We start from the raw sequence: 17,715 nt of genomic DNA, 5'->3' as shown, positions 1-17,715 counted from the left end.
TGATAAATCCTCATAAGCTAGGTCCTTGGGATAGAACAACTATGTTTTTTATGAAAAAAAAATATGGGAATGTTTGTGTTACGTTTAATACTATAACAGCTGTCTTAAAACAAAAATCCCTCTTCCACTAAGAAGATAAAAAAGGTCTTTCGAGCTTTATGAGTTTCTCTTTACTGTCTTTGGGACTTTTTTGCAACTGCATGGTTAGAATCAAACAGCTAACAAATTTCTTACTGGAATACATCATGGAGTGGGAAATAGGCAAATAGAAAGAAAAGAAATGTTCTATAAATGTATAGTTTATGACAGCAACCTAATGACATAAAAAAAATATATAAAAATCTAGAGGTCAATGTATGGCCTTCGACCATAGGCATGCATATACATGTATATGTACAGTATGTCAGGCTCAAAATCAAATCCATTTATCATTAACAAACATACTTTCTTTAAGGATTTTTTTTTTCAAAGGAAATCAGTTGTATAACATACTCCATAGAACATATTACCATTTCCATGAAATCAAAGGAGATGTCTAATATTTCAATCAAACATTTCCCATTGATGATAAATAATGCAAACCAGTATTAATATAAAATATGATATAGTTGTTCATAATGTTCAGTGGAAATCATATTCAAATGAAATATGTTAAGGTCAATATTTCATATTAGTATAATATTCAAGGTAAAATATCTATTACAACTAAAATTTTACTACCCTACAACATTTTCTGCAATTTTACAAGCTGATAATAGTAGTATAAAACAGATCTTTAAAGCAAGCATTTGTTGCAAAACCATTCCCAGGTTTTGAGTATATCAACAACCAACTCATCTTACAGAAATATTTCTTTTATACAGTAAAGAAATAATAAGGAGACACTTGTTAATGGGTAAATTTAATTGTTATCTTTTGTGTATTTTTTGTGTTGTCCAGTTGGTGTCACATTGACACATGACCCACATTTACTTTATTTGAGTATACATATCAACACTTGTTATCTTCATGGCTACAAGGCCAACTGTTGACCATGTGGTGTAACCAGGGTCAACTATTACCGCCATGGCTACAAGGCACAACTGTTAACTCTGTGGGGCAACCAGGGCCAACTATTACTTCCATGGCTACAAGGCACAACTTGACTCTGTGGGGCAACCAGGGTCAACTATAACCCCCATTGCTACAAGGCCCAACTGTTGACTCTGTGGGGCAACCAGGGTCAACTATTACCTCCATGGCTACAAGGCACAACTGTTGACTCTGTGGGGCAACCAGGGCCAACTATTACCTCCATGGCTACAAGGCCCAACTGTTGACTCTGTGGGGCAACCAGGGCCAACTATTACTTCCATGGCTACAAGGCCCAACTGTTGACTCTGTGGGGCAACCAGGGTCAACTATTACCTCCATGGCTACAAGGTCAAACTGTTAACTCTGTGGGGCAACCAGGGTCAACTATTACCTCCATGGCTACAAGGCCCAACTGTTGACTCTGTGGGGCAACCAGGGTCAACTATTACTTCCATGGCTCCAAGGCCCAACTGTTGACTCTGTGGGGCAACCAGGGTCAACTATTACCTCCATGGCTACAAGGCCCAACTGTTGACCCTGTGGGGTAACCAGGGTCAACTATTACCTCCATGGCTACAAGGCACAACTGTTGACTCTGTGGGGCAACCAGGGCCAACTATTACCTCCATGACTACAAGGCACAACTGTTGACTCTGTGGGGCAACCAGGGCCAACTATTACTTCCATGGCGACAAGGCCCAACTGTTGACTCTGTAGGGCAACCAGGGCCAACTATTACCTCCATGGCTACAAGGCTCAACTGTTGACTCTGTGGGGCAACCAGGGCCAACTATTACTTCCATGGCTACAAGGCCCAACTGTTGACTCTGTGGGGCAACCAGGGTCAACTATTACCCCCATTGCTAGAAGGCCCAACTGTTAACTTCAAGAGCCAATGAGGGCCAAACTTTTACCTCAGTTGCTTAGCAACGCTATCAGGGCCAACATAGAAGCCACTTTTTTACCCGTAAACAGGTAAGAGAACTCTTGAAACCACAAAAGTCACATGTATCCACATTTGTTTGTAATAATTACATTTATAATTATGTAACTTGTTGGATAAGTTTCACATTCCCTCAACTGTTGAGAACTTGTAATGTCAATTCAGAAATTATTGTGTGCATTTAGTTTTCGATTTTTAAAGAATGGTAAAAAATGTGAATTTAATCATTTAAATTTTACAAAAATCTGCATGCAGATATGTATACCAGACATCATGCAAATATGTATATCAGACATCATGCAGATATGTATATCAGACATAAAAATGACACTTCTTATTACTAGTATTCCGATTTTCTCCCTATATTTTGAGAGTCTGTATTTTAACCTGCATCTTCAGTGGCAAACAATCAGTTATAAAACAATCATATTTTACCATACTGAGACTTTACTGGTTTATCTGCAGTCAAAAGAAATAACATAGATGTAAACTTAAGTTTATATAATAAGAACCTTTATCCATCACAATTCTCAGCCAAACTGCATATACTAAAATGAACATCAAATGTAAATAAACATACATAAGAAACTGTCCAGAGACTAACATAATCAAATAATATAATTATTATTCACTGTAAAGGAAAAAATCCATCAAGATATATTCACAATTTTACACAATTGGACGAACAACCAATGGAGTTGATTATATACCAAAAGTAAAAGGATTGACCAAAGTAGGTTAACTAGAAAAATTTTGTCGATCGAAAATTTGAGAAAAATATCAACACTCCCCCCATTTGAATAAGAATAAGAATAGATATCAAAGTTCATGTTTAACCTGTGAACTAAATTCACCGCTGTAGGGGGAGTTGCAGAATTTCTGATGGACAGATGAATGATGAGCAAACAGACAGACATATGCAGGCCCGTAGCCAGGACTTTCCAAGGGCGGGTTATTTGGACTCACAAAATTGACTTTAACAGTCACAATTCGAACAAAACATTGACTTTAACAGGGCTTATTTGTTTTCAAGGGGGGGTTCGTCGAATCCCCCCCCCCCCCCCGAACCCCCCTGGCTACAGGTATGATATGCAATCACTACACGGCTCTGATTTAAAAACTCTTCAATTTGAAGGTACATGAATTTCATTGAATTTAATTTATAAAACAAATAAACAAGTCAAGTTGATAAGCAAATATAATGAATTCTTAATTCAAAACCCATCTGATCAAAATTTACATATGCAACATTCAGCAAACCTAAGCCAGCTACGGGAAGTAAGATTAATATTCATGTGTGTACCAAACTGGAAAACAAAAAGACACCTGTCCCAGGTGTATCCTTCAGATGTTGGGAATCTGTGATTGAATTATGTAATATTGTGCATGTTGATTATTTATTTAAAACAGAGCAAAGGATACCGACTGTGTATAATAAATGAACTCCAGTACCTGTACATAACTGTATGGAAACAGCTTATGATGACAGATGTGTACCAAGGCATTTTTTCTTGTCAATTTTCTTTATGATTAACCACAAGAAAATGATGTTGTTGTTGTTGCTATTTTTAAACATATTTTCTCTGTATAATAAATGGCAGATCACTGCAGTATGAACAATGAGTTTTTGTATTTACTGTAACATGTGTAATAATGCAGTCATCTGCAGCTTAAAGGGTAGAGGGGATTATTTTGTATTATAATTATAAATAAATTACGCAGATGAAATGGTTTATATGGCATTTGATATTGTTGCACTTTAATATATTTTAACCAGGTGCTCCGCAGGGCGCAGCTTTATACGACCGCAGAGGTCGAACCCTGAACAGTTGGGGCAAGTATGGACAAAACATTCAAGCGTGATACAGCTCTGAATTTGGATTGTGATCAAATTTTTGACATTATATGTTTTTTTTTTACACAAAACAAATGTCAAAATTTTACAAATCAATTAAAGATTTCTTCAAACTTTTTAAATCTAAAATTAAATAGTTGACACAGCATAGGTTTCTGACACAGAATGAATGTGGTCTAATGAACTTAAAAGTTTTTTTTTTGCCTTTGAGCAATTCACTATGCTGTTGAATATTAATCCTCTCAAAAAAATGTTTGAAGAAATTTTCTTTTTATTGATGAAATCTGAAATGAGAAAAATTAAACCCCCCCCCTTTTTTTTCACATCCCCGTTTCCCTTTTTCCAAAACTGATATCAATTCAAATTTCTAATGGAGTTTGCAACAATAACTACTCTTTTAAATACATCATAAGATATTAAAATGTAAAATAAAGTGCTTGTTATCACTGAATGGTAAAGATTGGTTGGTAGTAAAAGTGAATATACATTGTTTATTGTATAAAACAATAAAAAAAACTTCATCAGCAACATTTTATATTGGCAAATTTCCAATGAAGTTATTTACATAAAGTTATTGGCAAATAAAAATAGAAAATGACATCATAGTCATGTCTGGCAAATGTCCAACATACATTATCTAAAAACATTTTAGATAAGATAAGGAAAAAAAGCTTCATCAGCAACATTTTATATTGGCAAATTTCCAATGAAGTTATTTACATAAAGTTATTGGCAAATAAAAATAGAAAATGACATCATAGTCATGTCTGGTAAATTTCCAACATATATTATCAACTACTATTCTATACAAAGAAAGATAACTCCAATTGAAAATTAATTGCTATTGCACAATATTGTGCAATTAGATATTTCTTGCTATTGTGCAATACTGTGCAATTGAAAATTTCTTGCTATTGCACAATACTTGATATGGAATCCTGATTTGGACCAACTTGAAAACTGGGCCCATAATCAAAAATCAAAGTACATATTTAGATAAAGCATATCAAATAAGCCCAAAAATTTAATTTTTGTTAAAATCAAACTTAGTTTAATTTTGGACCCTTTGGACGTTAATGTAAACCAATTTGAAAACGGGACCAAAAATTAAGAATCTACATACACAGTTAGATTTGGCATATCAAAGAACCACAATTATTCAATTTTTGATGAAATCAAACAAAGTTTAATTTTGGACCCCGATTTGGACCAACTTGAAAACTGGGCCAATAATAAAAAATCTAAGTACATTTTTAGATTCAGCATATCAAAGAACCCCAAGGATTCAATTTTTGTTAAAATCAAACTAAGTTTAATTTTGGACCCTTTGGACCTTAACGTAGACCAATTTGAAAACGGGACCAAAAATTAAGAATCTACATACACAGTTAGATTCGGCATATCAAAGAACCCCAATTATTCAATTTTTGATAAAATCAAACAAAGTTTAAATCTGGACCCTTTGGGCCCTTTATTCCTAAACTGTTGGGACCAAAACTCCCAAAATCAAACCAAACCTTCCTTTTATGGTCATAAACCTTGTGTTTAAATTTCATAGATTTCTATTTACTTATACTAAAGTTATGGTGCGAAAACCAAAAAAAATGCTTATTTGGGTCCCTTTTTGGCCCCTAATTCCTAAACTGTTGGGACCTAAACTCCCAAAATCAATACCAACCTTCCTTTTGTGGTCATAAACATTGTGTTTAAATTTCATTGATTTCTATTTACTTAAACTAAAGTTATTGTGCGAAAACCAAGAATAATGCTTATTTGGGCCCTTTTTTGGCCCCTAATTCCTAAACTGTTGGAACCAAAACTCCCAAAATCAATCCCAACCTTTCTTTTGTGGTCATAAACCTTATGTCAAAATTTCATAGATTTCTATTTACTTAAACTAAAGTTATAGTGCGAAAACCAAGAAAATGCTTATTTGGGCCCTTTTTGGCCCCTAATTCCTAAAATGTTGGGACTAAAACTCCCAAAATCAATCCCAACCTTCCTTTTGTGGTCATAAACCTTGTGTTAAAATTTCATAGATTTCTATTCACTTTTACTAAAGTTAGAGTGCGAAAACTAAAAGTATTCGGACGACGACGACGACGACGCCAACGTGATAGCAATATACGACGAAAAATTTTTCAAATTTTGCGGTCGTATAAAAAGGGGTGTGTCAGGGGCTGATCCAGGATGAACCCTGTAAATTTATGTTTTGGGAAATCTTGAATAAAAAATTAAAAGGCAATCATTTTATCATTTTACCTTTGATACATGATTGGATTAAAGTTTTACCTCTTACATGCACTGTCTGTACAGTTTACATTGTATTATTGCATAAATTTGTTTTGTGAGACATGGTGTTATGTTTACACCAGTATGAAGTTACAAGATAAATCTTATAAGTATTAATATTTTCATAATTTGATAATAATAAAACACTAGCCCCCCCCCCCCTCCCAAAAAAAAATGAAACACCAAAAAAAAAAAAACCTGAACTGCAAGCATTCTAAAAATTACAGAAAAGATATCTATTTTTTCAAAATTTTGATAATGTGGATTTGTAATATCTATAGCTTAATTTTTTTGTCCAGAAATTAGTTCAAATAAACTGTAAGGACAAGACCAAATCATCAATATCAGTAGGAAATTACATTCAGTGCTTACACTCCTTCAAAATTTCACTTGTCTATCTAAAAGTGTTTTAGGAAAGAAATTTTATCAATTATATTGGTTTGAAAAAAGGTGACCATGTTTTCAGGTATAAAAGCAAACAATCAGATAGGTAATATAGGAAAGGTGTACTGACATAAGAGGTCTCTAAACACATTAGCTCCGAATAGAGCTTTCATTAGTAAAAACCCTATTAATTATGTGTTTCAGTGGGGAAAATGTAAAAGCATAAAAATATAGTATATGCCTATACACATAATTAACAGCTCCTGGTGATGTTAATTATATGTATTGGCATATATTATATTTTTATAAAGGCAAACAATGTTGGAATAAAATAAGAATCATTTATCAAATTTGTCTGTCTTTAAAAGTTTGAAGAAAATAATATGAGAAGCAAGCTGAGTTTAAGAACCTATTATTTAGTAAAAAACGATGACTTCAAATCTCAATGTGATAAAGACAAATAAAATCATTAAAAGCTTCAATAAAATTATGCACTCTGTTAAAAAAAAAATGTAAAGATCCAAACTGAAAGCAGAACTAAAATATTCTGTAGATAAGATTGAATCGATGAACGATTGAAATAGCAGATCACCAGCGCTTCAAGGCATTCCTCTTACAGAAGATACTGTAATTACTTTCTTGGTTCACGGAACAACATAATCCAAAATCATCGTTCTTATAAATGATGCCATTGACAGAGAAAAGAGAAATTGTTCAATCTAAAGTAAATTTCTAGATACAATGTCTCTATCATGACAATTTTTGTGAAACGATACATTCAACGGCCATTGTTCAATCAAAGCTTAACTGAGACTCGGAGTCAATGAACTGTACAAATGGAGAAAAATTAACAATATTAAGTATCCTTAAACTTATGATGTAATGAAAAAAAAATGCTTACAAACTGAGGCTTGAGCTATTTCATCCTATATCAAGCTGTATTAAGATCTAGCCAAACGACTGTTTTAAATGATAAAATGGAAAAAAATGCTTTCAAAAATAAAACTAAAGCTCCAAAATTACCCCTTTTGACGATAAAAAAAATAATTACTGAATGAGAGCAGAGCTGGTACAATTGCAATAGTAAAAAAAAGGCCCTTTTTGATCTAACTGACATTTCAAGATATTTAGTAACCAATTCTAAACTAAATGCCTAAATGCTAATTTCTATAATAAATAATTGTGAGAAATCACATGTTCAATTAACATGTATCACTTGGAATTGACCTCATGGTTTTTCAGTTTGCAAGATACTTTGACCTTTCACCTCATGTTTGCTCTATACAATAAATTTAACCTTAATTTCTATATTCCTATGAATGATACACTACATATGTAAATTGTTATAACTGCTTGCATACACTTCATTTGAACACACATCTCCTTATTTTCATATTTTTTGTGTGGGAATATTAACAATAAAAAAATATGAATTAAAAAAATTAAAAAAATAAGACACCTTTTCTGTCCATGATACAAGATGAGCTAATGAAAACAACCTTTAATGTAAATCAAATCTTTAATTCATTGATTAACTCTTTTTTTCTTCTAAAACTGTAAAATATACATCATGTTGATAAAATATGGGAAACATCTAGCATTATCTAATATTTCAAAACCAAATACTAATCACTATAGTTTTGATTTAACAAGTAATATCTTCCTCTTGAAGTATCAAAGTGCTATGCTAGCCAGTGCAAGGTAATATGGCTGCTTGATAACAACTAATGTTTGATTAGAAATCTGATTTGCTTTGTTCACTTTAGAAAAGCTATTTTCTGCCAATATTGATAGATCACTTACCCAGAACAATAAACAGACTTGTTGTTTTAATTCAAAATTCAATACAACATTTATTTTCTTTCCCACTCTCCATTGTTTTATGGTAAAACTTAAGAGGATATAATTTAATTTTCAAAACCATAAATCACAGCATACTGCTTAATGGTTTCAGACTTAAAATTATTTGAATAAAATTGATTAAAAATATTTGAATGTATTCTATTCTTTAAGAATGCTTCGATTTCTTATGTACGAATCAATAATTCCAAAATATCAGTCTTAAAGATTGGGTTTTTCAATATATTTCACGTTAAAAAACTTTTTTTTTCTGTCATACACTTAACAACCTTTACTCTGGACAAATTTCTCCTTGATTCAATATTAGACTTAAATTAATTTTCATTTTCATACATTACAAGATAAATAATCAGTATAAGAAATTCTTTCTTAAATCAATTAAAACTGAACAAAAAATGATTTAATGAAAAGGATATAAAGATTGATCCCATTAATAACCTAAATAGATGACATTATTTGCACATTTTTCCTACACACATTCCTCTTCAGCCACAATTAAACACATTGATTTTATGTCATTCATTTAAAAAATAACATGAGCAAATATTTGATAAATAATCATTAAATAAAAATTCCATTTTTTTAATATTGAATAGAAACTATTTTAAAAGTGACTTACCTTTCACCCTTTCAGGAAATCAGATCAATTGAATGTTTATTGTATTAATCCTTCAGGTATTGTAATCAAAGCTTATCAACGTCAGTGACAGGACATCATTAACTAAAAACCCACCGATTAATGATTGGTCTGATCCATGATTCCTACTATCAATAGTCCTTGATTCCTTTTGACAGCAGATGGGACCACTGACCTAAAAAATAATTCTGTTCTTACACTAAAAACATTCTCCTCGCCAAGAAACCAAGAAATATCGTAATACACTACATGAGGAACGTCTTGTAGACATTTAGCTCTATCAGATCAATACTATTGATAGTCACTTTTATTGTAATCCTCTTACTACTCGTAAGTCAAACCAATTCTTAACTTAGAAAACGAGACAGAAGATTCTCCGATTGTATTATGTCACCACAATGTCCCAGCGTAGAAACAAATCAACACAGAATTCATTCTATTTCCTACTAAACACAGAAGTGTTATTGTGTAAGTGTATCACAGAGGAACGTCTTCACTGCAATCTACAGTCGATTGCTAAAACAGATAGTAACCTATACAATTTTGATACAAATCTTTTCTCAATATATCATAAGTATTTGCTTATTTCTCATTTTGACATTAGATACAAGATTGTCTAATTGAACCAATATATGTATGCTAATTTGAAAACATCTTATTAGCACATGTTACACTTTATCATTGGAGAAAATGTAAATATGAAGTAAAACCCAGGAGAAAAATCTGGGGCAGCTGTTGCTACATAGAAATAATATGTAATAAAACAGTTGACATTCATAATAACTTGTGAAAAACTTTGATATCTTTATTGAATGGTTGGTAATTTATAGTAGTTTTAATTAATTTTAATTCTTAGTTGATTTTTTATTACAAAAGATCATAGATATTACCTTTTGTATGGAATCATTTCCTGCATTTTCTCCTCATCATCAATGTTATTCTTCAATCAATTGATTAAATGTAATTATCTTTTTTGGGGTGTTTGTTCAAATAATAGTATCATATCATTCTAGATACTTTCTTATCAGCCTTAGAGCAATTTTAAACATTGAGTCATAATTTCTTGACTATTTTTTAAAGATTACTAATAGTGACAAACATATAGGAACATTTAATAAAAATATGATATGTACAGACCAGACGGAAATAAATTATTTTAACTAATAATTGAATCTACCATAGACTCGAGAGATATTATTAGATATTATTGTATTCATAAATTCATTATACAAATCTCTTGTCTGATGATATCTGCACATAAATAGAGAAACATATTATATGTACAAATCAAAAGTGATTTCCAATTACAAAAACCTACATAAGTATTTGTCACCTGTAATTGTTCACTGTATATTTTATGCAAGAGGTCACAGGATGAAATATCTTGCCTGCTTTAATTATAATAAGTAAAAGACTTTAGAATAAAGGTTCTACTACAAGTATTACATAAACTTATCAATATCAATAATATGAAAAGATGAGGTAAAGGGAAGATGATCCTTGCAGACGGACACTTTACTTTAATTTCATACACCAAATATAGTTTACCTATTGCTTATAATTTCTGTAAATAGCAAGGAAAACTTTGTTTGAAAATTAGTTAAAGAGAGGTCGAAGATATCAAAGGGACATTCGAACTCATAAGTTGAATATAAATTGACAACACACAATGGCTAAAAACGTAAACAGACAAACAACAGTACACAAAACACAACAAAGAAAACCAAAGACCAAGCAACACATCCAACCAAAAACAAGGGGGTGATTTCTGGTGATTTGGAAAAAGTCCACATGTAGCACCTGTCGTGTTGCTCTTGTTAGTACAAATCTGGTTATTTGTCTCATTCAGATCATGTAGACTCTTACAGAAAGGACATGACCACCTTACATTATCATTCCAAACACAAAATATAGATGGGTTATTGCTTATAGTATCTAACGTACAAAGCTAACCTCACAGACCCTTAAAGTTAACCAACGAACCGTGAAAATAAAATGGATTATTCTATACACCAGCTTTTGTCAATCTATTGTTATTGATATTTGAAAAACCAGACCTGATAATTTAACACTGAACAATGAACTATCAACATGAAGTTAAGGTCAGATGAACCCTGCCAGACTGACATGTTCACCTTACAATCATTTCCTACACCATAGTATTGACCTAATTCTCATAGTATCTGAGAAAATGCCTCATCTTTTCATATTATTGATACTGATAAGTTTATGTTATACTTGTAGTAGAACCTTTATTCTAAAGTCTTTTACTTATTATAAAAGCAGGCATGATATTTCATCCTGACTATGCGGTATGGGCTTTGCTCATTGTTGAAGGCCGTACGGTGACCTATAGTTGTTAATTTCTGTGTCATTTTGGTCTTTTGTGGATAGTTGTCTCATTGGCAATCATACCACATCTTCTTTTTTATATTAGTTACAAATACTTTACATTGCATTGATTACAAATACATGAGATGAGGTCAAGGTCAGCATCCCTATGTCTCACCTTCTGTGACATTCATTTTAACTTTACCTGGAAAGCCTCAATGGGAGGAGATATATATATCTACTGTGGATTATCATATATGGGTATCAAGTTTTGTGGATTTCATTGGTAAAACCTTAGGTTAACAATGAACTAAATGTTAAACAAAGTCCAAATTTTCTATAAGTTTGTATACAGACTTGGCAAACCCTTTAAAATTTCTAGGAAAATATCTTTTGAATTATATACTGGTACAAAAACGGTATCTTTTTTTTCTTTTTCAAAGGGAGTTTACCTGGCTTCTGATAGTCACTCTAGAGAGTTTATTCAACTTTGAAATTGGAAATCTAAGGCAGCAACCATTTGATTTTCTGGGGGGGGCTATGGTTTTTTTTGGAAAAAAAAGTTTGTTTCCAGTTTTTGGAGAAAAAAATAATTTGTTTTTGATTCTGAGAAAAAAAAAATGTTTGTTTCACCCTCAGCTGCCACTATATGTAATGCTAAAATTGAAAGAAAAAAATTGTTTTCGACTTGTCGCGAAAAAAATAGATTGTTTTTCGCCGCAGGCGAAAAAAAAAGTTTGCACAGAAAAAAAAACCATGGTTGCTGCCTAAGGTAAAAAATGCCAAGTTATTCTGAATAACTTTTTCCCATATGTATCATGAAAATATACAATTGTGCAGACATAGTAAGAAATAATTCAAAGACAAATCCCAAATGGGATGAAAAACTATTTAGATCATGTTAATTCATTTAGACATCACAATATGGTTTGCATGTCAGGAAATTTCTAATATAATTTCAAAATTTCAAAATTTTAATCAATGTTACTGAAGATAGATCTTTTATTCATGAGCTTCCTCGGTGGAATTTATCATAAATTGCAATTTGAACAATAAATATATCAAGACAGTAATTCATTTTTGATTGAACTCACCCACCCCTATTTAGCCAGGTGTAATCAGATGTTAAATTTATTTGATGAACCAAACACAAAACTGTAAATTCTGATATTGCTGCATGTATTAATTATTGCATTCGTTGATAAATGGACAAAAAATAACAAAGATTTATTTAAACAATTTCAGGAAATGTTAATTTCAAACAATCTGCAGAAACATGAAATGCAAATTAAACTAGAGGCTCTAAAGAGCCTGTGTCGCTCACCTTGGTCTATTTGAATATTAAACAAAGGAAGCAGATGGATTCATGACAAAATTGTGTTTTGGTGATGGTGATGTGTTTGTACATCTTACTTTACTAAACAGTCTTGCTGCTTACAATTATCTCTATCTATAATGAACTTGGCCCAGTAGTTTCAGTGGAAAATGTTAGTAAAAATTTACAAATTTTATGGAAATTGTTAAAAATTTACTATAAAGGGTAATAACTCCTTAGGGGGTCAATTGACCATTTTAGTCATGTTGACTTATTTTTAGGTCTTACTTTGCTGTACATTATTGCTGTTTACAGTTTATCTCTATCTATAGGGCAATAACTCCTTAGGGGGTCAATTGACCATTTTAGTCATGTTTGACTTATTTTTAGGTCTTACTTTGCTGCACATTATTGCTGTTTACAGTTTATCTCTATCTATAATAATATTCAAGATAATAACAAAAACGGCAAAATTTCCTTAAAATTACCAATTCAGGGGCAGCAACCTAACAATTGGTTGTTCGATCCATCTGAAAATTTCAGGGCAGATTGATTTTGACCTGATAAACAATTTTACCCCATGTCAGATTTGCTCTAAATGCTTTGGTTTTTGAGTTATAAGCCAAAAACTGCATTTTACCCCTATGTTCTATTTTTAGCCACATATTTTTTAAACTAGATACCCCAATGATAATTGTGGCCAAGTTTGGTTAAATTTGACCCAGTAGTTTCAGAGGAGGAGATTTTTGTAAAAGTTAACGACGCCGGACGACGACGCCGGACGCCGACGCCGGACGCCGGACGCCGGACACCAAGTGATGGGAAAAGCTCACTTGGCCCTTTGGGCCAGGTGAGCTAAAAAATGTTTTATATTATATAACACTAAAACAATGCAACTTTTTAAGCATGTAACCAGTTATCTTTGATAAAAATTGTCGTATACTTTACTGTGGTAGACTAATACTAGTACTATACTACCATCAATAATAAATCAATGAGATCAAAGCTGTGGACCTCAATACCTCATAAAGATTTAGAGAGATCAAAGCTGTGGACCTCAATACCTCATAAAGATTTAGAGAGATCAAAGCTGTGGACCTCAATACCCCATAAAGCTTTCAAGAGAGCATAGCTGTGGACCTCAATACCTCATAAGACTTTAGAGAGATCAAAGCAGTGGACCTCAATACCTTATAAAGCTTTCAAGAAAGCATAGCTGTGGACCTCAATACCTCATAAGACTTTTGAGAGATCAAAGCAGTGGACCTCAAAACCTCATAAAGCTTTCAAAAGAGCATAGCTGTGGACCTCAGTACCTCATAAAGCTTTCAAGAGAGCATATAGCTGTGGGACTCAATACCTCATAAGACTTTTGAGAGATCAAAGCAGTGGACCTCAATACCTTATAAAGCTTTTGAGAGATCATAGCTATGGACCTCAATACATAAAAAAAAACTTTTAAAAAATCAAAGCTATGGACCTCAATACCTCAAAAAGCTTTTGAGAGATTATAGCTCTGGACCTCAGTACCTAATAACGCTTTTGAGATAACAGTTTTGGACCTCAAAACATCATGAAGTTTTTGAGAGATCATAGTTGTGGACCTAAATACACCATAAAGCTTTTGAGAGATCAAATCTGTGGAACCCATACCTCATTTAGCTTCTGATAGATCATAGCTGTGGACCTCAATATCTCATTAGGCTTTTGAGAGATCATAGCTGTGGACCTCACTATCTCATAAGGCTTTTGAGAGATCATGTGTGGACCTCAATATCTCATAAGGCTTTTGAGAGATCATAGCTGTGGACCTCAATATCTCATAAGGCTTCTGAGAGATCATATGTGTGGACCTCAAAATCTCATAAGGCTTTTGAGAGATCATAGCTGTGGACCTCAATATCTCATAAGGCTTTTGAGAGATCATATGTGTGGACCTCAATATCTCATAAGGCTTTGAAGAGATCATAGCTGTGGACCTCAATATCTCATAAGGCTTTTGAGAGATCATATGTGTGGACCTCAATATCTCATAAGGCTTTTGAGAGATCATAGCTGTGGACCTCAATATCTCATAAGTATTTTGAGAGATCATAGCTGTGGACCTCAATATCTCATAAGGCTTTTGAGAGATCATATGTGTGGACCTCAATATCTCATAAGGCTTTTGAGAGATCATATGTGTGGACCTCAATAGCTCATAAGGCTTTTGAGAGATCATAGCTGTGGACCTCAATATCTCATAAGGCTTTTGAGAGATCATAGCTGTGGACCTCAATATCTCATAAGGCTTTTGAGAGATCATAGCTGTGGACCTCAATATCTCATAAGGCTTTTGAGAGATCATATGTGTGGACCTCTACAAGAAATCATAAAGCTTTTAAAAATTATTAGCTGTTGTCTTCAATAGCAAATTATAAATACCCAGTAGTCCAACACTGGTTTTACTAGGTCATGGATGGAACCCATTTTCTATTGTGTAAGAGGTGAGATCCTACCATGAATGTACAGCAAAACTTCTGTTTGAATTAGTAAGACCATGCAAATATTTTTAAATAAATGAAAATATCTTTAGATAATACCTCAATGATAAAACACACCATTATTTTAGTACCTGTCAGTACTGTTACACTTATAAACAACAAGAAAAAAATGTTTAAAATGACGATGTTTTTGGAAGTTTGACAATTATTTGCTTCATTTGACAATATGTAGATATTACTGTAAGCTATCAAGGTGTTTTCTCATGCTGTGAATTCATTATAAAAACTAAATAGAAATCTAACATTCTAAAAGAAAAAAATAGAAGTTTTTCTGGAAATAGCATTATGACCTAGTTCTTTTTTATGTAAGTAGCTTCATTTCTTTTGAAATGTCAATATACTATCAGTTTCTTATAATGTTATCCTGTGACATATTAAGCTCCTGCTATAGTTCAAAGAATAATATCTTGATTGTTAATGGGAGTTAAATTGAAGGATACAAATAAGGCAGTTAGGTATAAATAAAAGATTAAATGTGGAGTAAATGTCAATGACACAGTAACCCAACACTGAAAGAAAAAAATCATAAGGTCAATGTACTATTTTGAAAAAAAATCATATTCATATCATTTTAACATGTTTTCCTCCTGACTATGCATCTAATTTGCACTGGATGAATAGCCACTCATTACAATCAGCAACAATATAACAGTTTCTTTCCTCCAAGCTCCATTTCAACCCAAAGTAAGACAAGTTCAGAGTACATTTAAGAGAAAAGACATTCAAAGATCTGCTTTCACGAACAATTATTTAAAGGAGAAAAATTTGTAAAATATTTACCTGATTTGGAACAAAAAAGTTAGTAGAGTGAGTTTTAAAAACTTAATTCTCCCACTATTTATCTTGTTTGGTCCAACTAATCAGACATAGGCTTTGAACTTGAGTCAACTATTCATTTGATTCAGATTTATCATTAAGCAGACTATTAAACTTAATTTAAAGAATTGTATAATCTTTTATGTTATGTAAGAAGGTTCTGTGAGCCTCTTTGCTGTGGGTATCATGTTTCACAGTTTTGTACAATGTATCTAATTGAACACATTAAGTAAATTTTGTGTTAAAATGCCTACAGCACACATATTACAAAATTTGTAGAAATCTTGTGAATGCATGATAAGAGATTAAAATACAATGTACATCAATTACGATATGATTTTAATACACATTAAACACCAAAAAAAAAGACACTCAAACTGTTGTTACTTATAACATTGGACCTTTAAAATTGACATTTCTCCTATGGTACATATCTAAGTTTATTCTCTTTTTTCTCGGTCAAACATCCTTTCCCCTTTAACTGGCCGATTTCAAATTGAAGCTTCCAATAGTATTATCCTAAATAAGTAAAACCTTGTTACAGAATATACAATTACGTAGATGTATCATATAAGATTTTATGATGACCAGAATCCAATATGATAGGTCAAAGAAATGTATCTAGAGAAGAAGTGATTAATCTTTTGTATATTACAATACAGGAGATAGGATATTAGATAAGTCACTCATCCATATATATACATACAACTGTATTAGTTGGAAACTAAATCATCTACAAACTTGAGAAAATATCAATTTCTGTCAGGATATTACTAGCTTTTATATTTATATCATAATAATATGAAGTGTTTACGAGAATAAAATATCTACGTGATCTTGATCATTGATACTTTCCTTTGATAAATTTATACATTGAAAGTTATATTAATATAAAATAATTAATGTACAATTTTTTTGTACCTATACATTTTTTTTTTCATATTAAATAATGAATGTACAATTATTTATTATTTGTATCTATATATTTTTTTTAATATTTAGGTATTAAACTTTTTAAAGAATTCTAGATATTGAGGACAATTTTATTGATGTCAGCACTGTGACTAAGTTTGAAACATTAATTGGCTATAAAGGAGAGCCTTGAACAGTACATGCATATATGATTATTTCCATTGGAGGTTTTGTTCTGGGTGTACACAGTAGAAAAGGCAGTTATATTATCAATGTTTTCATTTTACATGTTTCACAGCCAAGTAAAGTGCATTTAAATTGATTGTGAAATGTTAATGGTAGGGCTAATTTCCAAGTAAAATGTCATCCTCAAACATAGTTAAAATAAGACACACAATATTTACCTGATAAATGGTAGCATCTCAGCTTTCTTAACATATCTTGCATAAGACTTGTTCAATGGATATCTGGTACAAATGGCAATAAAACAGCTATCCACACAGTGACACTACAACACGGGACACTGTAAAAAAAATTATAAAAAATATATATTATAATGATTGATTGATTGATTGATTAGTGTTTCACCACTATTGTGCTAGTTCGTAGCAGTCAGTTTTTATTGGTGCTGAAATTATGAATGCCTGGTGAGATTCACAAACCTTGAAAGAAAATAAATACCATGAAAAGTATTGCATAAACTACCAAATTCTGTAACTAAGTTATAAAATTATCAGCAGACAATTTACATAT

General features: G+C 32.0%; 1 protein-coding gene across 3 annotated transcripts in view; it reads right to left on the bottom strand.

Moving 5' to 3' along the window:
* The window catches only part of LOC143048112 (dorsal-ventral patterning tolloid-like protein 1), a 153,512-nt gene extending 136,037 nt beyond the window's left edge, over nt 1–17,475 (bottom strand). The window contains exons 1-2 of one of the 3 annotated variants that reach the window (XM_076221579.1): nt 17,367–17,475; nt 9,028–9,220 (exon numbers count right to left, since the gene is read on the bottom strand). The gene's annotated coding sequence lies outside the window, so the exon portion shown is untranslated. Of the gene's footprint in view, nt 1–9,027; nt 9,562–17,366 lie in introns of those variants that run through there. The other 2 variants (XM_076221580.1, XM_076221578.1) reach the window with 2 other exon arrangements.
* Between the last annotated feature and the right edge of the window lie 240 nt (nt 17,476–17,715).

This window comes from Mytilus galloprovincialis, chromosome 10, assembly GCF_965363235.1.
Source record: "Mytilus galloprovincialis chromosome 10, xbMytGall1.hap1.1, whole genome shotgun sequence".
Taxonomy (NCBI): Eukaryota; Metazoa; Mollusca; class Bivalvia; order Mytilida; family Mytilidae; genus Mytilus; species Mytilus galloprovincialis.
The sequence above is the reverse complement of the archived record's forward strand: the minus strand, read 5'-3'. Positions and strand labels throughout refer to the sequence as shown.